Here is an 8,011-nt window from a genome sequence, read left to right as displayed (position 1 = left end):
AACTAATTTAACTATAAGTTTTGACTATTATAGGTAAAACATAACTTAGGTTTTGACTATTATAGGTAACTATAATCTATACTAAATTTTAAATTACATTTTTAAATGAGCTATATAAACACAATACCTAAACAAGAGGAGAAATATACTTATCATAAAATTGACCTTAAATTGTATCAATAAATGCAAATCCATTCCAAAACAAAGTATGCATATCTATACCATAATTCCCTTTTTACCTTTAAAAAGAGATTGGTTCTGGTCATTAACCATTTATAACCAAGCCCACTAAATGAAAACAAACATATATAAACAATATTTGGGAATTTGGGCATCATTCTTTCCAAACTACTTCCTGTTGATGGGGGCACTGTCATGGGGATCCTAAGAAGATGAAACCCTGGCTGTAGTCTGCAAGGCTGCCTTGTCCAAGCTGTTTTGAATGTTGGATCACCAGCGACTCTGTTTCAGGGGGTCTGGCTTGATCAAACCACATTAGTCTGGAAGGAATCCACAGCTTTTTATTTTCTGTGGAAACAAAAATAGAAATCCTTTTCCCCAGTAACTTGTCCTTAGTCTTAAAGTTGGAAGTCAAAGCATTTTTAAAATATATAAATTGAATTGATCCTGTAGCATTTCTTTTAACAGTTGTTGCTTCCTCAGCAGTCAAAAGATACAAAGACAAAATAACACCATACAGTAACCAGATTCTCTCTGAGCTTTTCATCTTTATATGGCTTTATTAATACTCTCTTTCTTTTACTTTTTATTTTTTATTTTTTGAGACAAAGTTTCTATGTGTAACTCTTATCTTTCCTGTATACCAGGTTTACTTTGAAATCACAAGAGATCTGCTTGCCTCTGTCTCCCAAGTGCTGGGATTAAAGGCGTATGCCACCACACCCAGTTCCTCTTTGTCTTTTTAAAACATTTTTTTCTTTTTCTCTCCAATGTCTACGTATATTTTAAAACACACTGTAAAGCTTTAGAGGTTTTTCTTGATATGAATCTGTCTCTACTGTAAATCATTATCTTTGTCTGGCCATGAGTCTTTATCTGTTAAACAACAACATTGCTAGAATGAAAGTCATAGTTGTTTTTGCAGCAGTTTATCAAAGATGGTGGTGGCTATTTTACTGCCAGCAATGAGAACTGTGCTCAATGCCTTGCTCTGCAAGCTGCCGGCTTGGAGATGTGGTCACTGCCACAGCCAGCTTGTATACACCAATAAATTGTTAGCAGTGCTTCTTACAAGCCTTGCTTTTTTTTTTTTTTTTTTTTTTTTGCTGCTTATGCTGAGTTAGTAAACTTTTCTTAAAGGAGCTGTGTAAACATTCTCTTTTCTCTGGGAAAGCAGAGTTCAAGCAAGAAAAATGCTTCTACCAAAAAACCTTGCTTGTCTCTGTTCTTTTGTTTGTAAAACCCTTTTTTAAGCTTTTGTTAAATTTTAAGTGAGAGTTCTTATTAGCCACGTGGGCACCATATGTAAGGAGTAAGGTTTTTCCGCCTGCCACTGGTCTTGTCCTGCTGCCGGGCCAGCCCCAAATAACACACTGAGACTCTGTATTTGATATAATGCTGTTGGCCAGGTACTAGTTTCTTATCTGCTAGCTCTGTCTCAATTATTAACCCATTTCTATATATTTCCATGTGGTCTTACCAGGGAGAGGTGGCTGGCGGTCCTGCCTTTTCTAGACTTTCCATCTTGACTCCTCCTTCATACTTCCTCTTTCCTCCTTGTCTCCTAGTCCCTCCAATCTTCCTTTCCTATTGGCCAACAGTGCTTTATTGATTAACCAGTAAGAGAAACATATACAGAATGGCATCTTCCATCACATACCGTGTGCAGTTAATCATTTTAATTAAATCTTTTTTTACTATTTTACATGTTGATCCAAGTTCCCTCTACTTCCCTCATTCTCTCCCTCCCTCTTACCCTCTCTGTCCCCTCACATGCACCGTGACCACTCTCCCTTCCCATCCCCCCACCCCAATTCCACATGTTAGCAGTGCTTCTTTAAAAGCCTTGCATTTTTTTTTGCTGCAATGCCATACAGTTGGTGTCATGTAGATCTGTCATGTCATTTGAAGTAGGGACTAGGACTTCTCTCCTTTCCCGAGGTTAAGGGAGTATCTCTCCATGAGCGATGTGTCTGCAAGGCCCTTTTGTGCACCAGGAATACATCCTTGTTCCACTGCCTGAGGTAGCTTACACTGCTCAGTCCTTCATTCTGAGACCCATATTCAGGGGGGCCTGAGTCAGCCCCATGCTGTATTCCCAACTATCAGTCTGGGGGCCTGTTAACTCCTCCTTGTTCAGGTGAGCTGTCTCTATGTGTTTCTGCAACCTGGTCTTATCCTCTCCCTCTGCATCTGGTTTCTAGTTTGGCTCGGTGTTTAGGTATGGGTGTTTGCTTCTATTTCCAACAGGTACTAGATGAGGGCTCCATGATGGTGGATAAGTTAGTTGTTGATGTCACTCTCCAGGAAGGGCATTTATGGTAGCCTTTCCACATTTGGTGGCAGTCTTGTAGGTCTCTAGACCTTTCTTTAGGTTCAGTTTTCTCTTCAAAATAATAATGTATCCCTCTTTTATGTTCTCCCTTTCTATCTCTCTCTCTTTCTCTCTCTCTCCCTCCCTCCCTCTGTCTTCTGTCTTCTATTCCTACCCTGACTCAATCTTCCTAGTCCCACATGCTTTCCTATTCTCTACTTATCTTTCTCTTACTTCTTGCTCCATTCACTGTCCCTCCACTTCCCATTTGCTCTGGGGGACTTGGCCCTTCCCCCTTCTGTGAAGGACTTTATATGAATCTCTTAGAATTCACCTTTATCCTAGTTCCTCTGGTGGTGTGAATTATAGGTGGGTGATCCTTTGATCTAGGTCTAAAATCCATATATGAGCAAGTACATACCATGTTCCTCTTTTTGTGACTGCGTTACCTCATTCAGGATGGTTTCTTCGAGTGCCATCCACTTGCATGTGAATTCAAGATTCCATTTTTTTTTTTTCTGCAGAGTAGTATTCCATTTTATAGATGTGCCATCTTGAATTTCCTTAGGAATACAAGAAACAATAATAACACTTTTCTCCTAAAACATGCAATGCTATTCTACTTTTTCTCATTAGTTCAATGTAGCACTGTTCCCAATTGTTACTGTGGCTAAACTTTTCTTTGTTCCTATAGTTGCAGAGTTGCTGTCATGAGAATGGGCTGAGGCTGAAGCAGCTGTGTTCATTGGTGACTGTCTCTGCATAATTCAGTGGAATGATACTCCTGCTGTAGATATTTAACCTGTGCCAATTTTCATGTTCCTGAATATTTATCTTCAGTCTTAACTTATGGAGGTATGTGAAAAAAAAAGTTCTTTTAAATATTGTTAGTCTTTTTAAGTAACTGAATGCATTGTAGTCTTATACCTATAGATGAAGTATTTACATTATTGTAACACTGGGCTCTCTGATCCTCATAGACACATTTTTTAGGGAGCTAGCTAATGTGTTTCACAATAAATTAAACTATGGACCTTATGGCTCCCCACTCCTCTTCTCCATTATTTTCTTTAATATGCTACATCTCCAATTTCCTTTAACTTTGTCTCTTTAGCACCTAAGGCTGCTTTCTGTGGTAATGTGGAAGTTGGGATAATTTGTACTAATGTGATATCTTCTTGAGTCAAGCCATATTTTCTATAATTTTTACTTTGAACCAAAGCTGTTTTATCTAAAAAATGGTTCCTCATGCAATATACTATACTGTTATTCACTGTTACTCAGCTCATCTGACCAGTTGAATTGTGTACAGGCAGCATTTACTTCTGCCTTTGACTACTTCTCCTTGTCTATGGAAGAGACATAAAGGAGATTTATGTAGACTATTTTATCGCTACATGCAATCAATGTACATGTAAGAACCAGATCTCAAAATGCAATCAGATTTAGTATTTTATCCAAACTGGAAAGCATCAAAATCTAGCCATAATATGAGAGTCTTCTACATCTTGAGTCAAGGGAGTACATATGTCATGAAACAGGGATAGGAAAATAAACTTATCTTAAAGCAGATATCCATGTAATGAGAAAATTATCCTGCTGCTACCCTATACTAGCCATAAAGAATTTAAAGATCATTTCTGTGAAGGATACCAGAAAACAACCAAAGATTTTAACATAGTATACTTTCCCAGGAGTTAATTTCTTCATGGATAATACTGCTCAGAATACTAGTACTTATTTTGTGTCATGTTTATTGTAGAAAATGATGTTTTGGTAGAGAAAGAAATGTTTATTGGTATATATGCATTAGGTACATAAAATATGCAGTGAATTTATTGAACTTTATAAAGTACTATTCCAGTTATTTAAAACTTGTTATAAAATGGATGGAATTTTAGAATGTCAGTTCACATATTTTCTGTATCAGTCAATTAAAGAACCATTACCACATCATTAGATTTCAAATTTTCATAATTCTACAGTTCGCTTGTGTGACAGTCCTTTCTTTGAGGATATCATCTTTGCTATTTGTTTCATTGTTTTTTAAAATATGGTTATGTTGTGGGAATTACACAGTGAATGACTCTGAAATTCTAATCTGAACATGGGTAAATCCACAGCACACTAATGAAACTATGTGTTAATGAATATTCTCTCAGTGTAATCTTTAAAAATCCTCAAGAATGATGTCTATTACTAATTATTGTGTTCCACCCAGAGATTTGGTAATTCATTTTGAATTTAATAGGAGTTATATATCAGTAATTTGATGACTTTCTGACTTGACTTAATATTGCAATAATGGATTAAAATTATTGCTCAGTTTTTATCTGTGACTTCCTACTGTGAAATACTGATCTTGGAAAGCATTGTGTCTGTATACAAGAAGGTATTAACATGGCATTATCTCAAATGTCACCTCGACTCTTTCACAGAATCCAAAATTTAACAAGTCCTGCAAGTCATTCATGAGAAAGTTAAAGTGCTATATCAAGTGTATGTGGTACTATAACAAAATGATACCTAGAAGTCAGCAGTAAGACAAGATTTGTGAAATAGTAAGCATAACAGAAATTCCCCTTATCAAAAATGGCAAAAGTTCAGTGGTTGTAATTTAGGTGGACATCAAGTTCATTTAACAGAACAGTAACTTCTACAGGTTGTAACATACTTCCTGTGTTAATACTGGATGAACATTTGCATGTTGACCATTGTCATACATTCTGTTGTTACAAACAAATTACAATCAAAGATAAAAGAAAACAAACAAGAGAACTAGAAAAGCAACTTAGAATAAGTTCACTTTATATTGGTTTATAGTCCCAATTAAGAGAATTCAAGCCAGGAACTTAAAGCAAGTTGGACAGTAACATAATATGTCACAGCAGAGATAGACTGACTACATATGTTTAGTTGTACTCACAAGTATTCTATGTTTACAGATTAGGGCCTAAACATAGATAACAAATGGTACTTCCCATATTGGGCTGAGCCTTTCCACATCAGATAACACATAAACAAAGCCAATCCCCTACATATATATCTGTAAGCCAACCATTTCTAGGACATTGCTTATTGTGACTCCTTCTAGAGTTATTTTAGATTGTGTCAAATTGAAAATTAAAACTAGTCATAACTGAACAAAACTTGTATGTAGCTTACATCAAAATGAGTAAGAAGTCTGACAGCTGAGGAACCAACATAAGACCAAATCAAGCTGAGAATATGAGTATTAAGTAGGAGGACTGGGCAGTATATGGGGCCTCTGGCAGTGAAACAAAGACATATTCCTAGTGCATGAATGGACTTTGGGAGCCCATTTTTCATAGAGGAATACTCTCTTAGCCTAGGTACAAGGGGGAGTGCCTAGGACCTACCCCAAATTGACTTGCCAGATTTTGATGATCCCTCATGGAAGGCCTCACCCTCCCTGGGGAGTGGATGAGGGATCAGATGGGGGTTCAAATGGGGGCATGGGAGGATAGTAGAGTGAGAGAACTTGGATTGATATGTAAAATAAGATGGTTTCTAATGTAAATACAATTGATATAAAAAGAAATAATATGTAGAAAAACCAACCAAACAGTTCTCTACCTTAGCTGACCCAACAACAGCTAAAATTTATATGCTTCATTAAATAAAAAAATTAAATCACCATGAAGTCCTCTAATATTTATTCCTATATAGTACAGATACAGAAATTAATTTTTCTTTTAAAAATAATTGTGTTAAGAATCATACGTTTGTAAATTCATTGCTGTCATATGATTAGCAAAAGATAAATACATAGTTGGTAGTACCAGTTCACCCCTTCAGTCCCAGATATTTAAGAGAATGATGGCAAAATATTATGTGAACCCAGAATTCAAGGACCAACCTGGGAAACACTGTAAGACACCATTTCCAATACGAAAAATAGACAGAGAAACATGACCACTAAGGAGGAGAAAATGTTAAGAAAAAACTCGTTGTAGAATTCTTGATAAGTAACTAGAAGGGAGTAAAAGGCTAGATTATATTATAAATACAGAAATTTGTTGAAGTAAGTTAAAAATATAAATCAGAAAGGATAATATGAGACAACTAGCTATAGATTTAGAAAAATTACAAACATAAACCTAAATTTAGGAAATACTGATGGACCTTCCTGACCATTACCACTCTAAAGCCAAAGCAACTGGAATCATATAGCCAAATATCTCCCTCACTTGAACTTACTTTTTTCTTACAAGAGAAGCCTTTGAATTCACTGAAATTGGTATCAATCATGCATTATAAAGAATATTCTAAATATTTTTGGATGTGTATTTAAAATAACCTCTATTGATAAGTGACTATGTTAAAATCTCTCTCAAAGTCTTCAAAGTCTGTTTTTTTTAATAGTGTGTTTGTCTCTTTGTGTGTCTATGCCTTTGTGTGCATCTTTCTTTTTCATTAATTAAATTTATTCATTTATTTAACATCCATACAACAGTTTTCCCCTCCCTCTTCTTCTATTTTCTTCCCCCACCTTCCCTCTGCTTCTCCCAAAGCACTCTTCTTCAGTTTTCATTCAGAAAAGAGAGGGCCTCCCATGGGTGTTAACAAAGCATGGAATATTAAGTTGAGGTAGTACAAAGCTCCTCCCCTCATATTAAGACTTGGTAAGGATTTTCAGTATCAGGGTTTCTGATAGCCTGAAAAAGTTATGGATAGGCCTCTCTATCTGTGTTAGGAATCCCACAAGTACACCAATTTATACAACTGTCACACATATATACAGAGCCCACGTTGGTCACATGCAGGCTCTTTAGCTGTCAGTTCAGTGTTTGTGAGCTTCTATGTGACCAAGTTAGTTGTCTCTGTTGGCTCCCTTGTGATCATCTTAATCCCCCTGGCTCCTATAGTACTTTCTGTACCATCTCTTCAACAGGGACTCCTAAAGGCAGACCCAGTGTTTGACTGTGAACCTCTGCATCTGCTTCTAGCACTTCCTGGACAAAGGCTCTTTGCTGGCAAATAGGGTTGTCACAAATCTGATCAAAATAGATGACCACTTATCCACTGTTACTAGGAGTCTTAGCTGACATATTCCTTGTAATTTCATAGGAATTTCCCTTGCTTTAGGTTTCTGCCTGGCCCCAAAATATACGATGGAAGGAATGGGTTCTGAAGAGGTTGAAGTAGGGAAATACAGGATAGATATGATCAAAATACATTGTACAGATGCATAAAAGTATCAAATAATTAAAATATATTTAAATGATTTAGAAAGTTCTTCAATGTTATATAAGGCAGACCCAATTGCATCTTGGTTGGGGAGGATGTATGCTTATTCTTATGGAGCTTTCTATAAGCAGAACAGTTAATTTTGTGGATGTATCTTACATTATATATTGTCTTTTATTATTATATATTGTCCATCAGCCATGCTTCTGTAAGAACCCCCTCATCCATGTTCACCCATGCAAGACTTGAATCATTTCTTCAGTCTGCCACAAAATGGCTGTTAGTGAATAGACATTTGTTTGTATA

The sequence above is a fragment of the Phodopus roborovskii genome, unplaced genomic scaffold, assembly GCF_943737965.1.
Source record: "Phodopus roborovskii unplaced genomic scaffold, PHOROB, whole genome shotgun sequence".
NCBI classification, from domain to species: Eukaryota; Metazoa; Chordata; class Mammalia; order Rodentia; family Cricetidae; genus Phodopus; species Phodopus roborovskii.
This window is presented reverse-complemented; position numbering follows the sequence as displayed.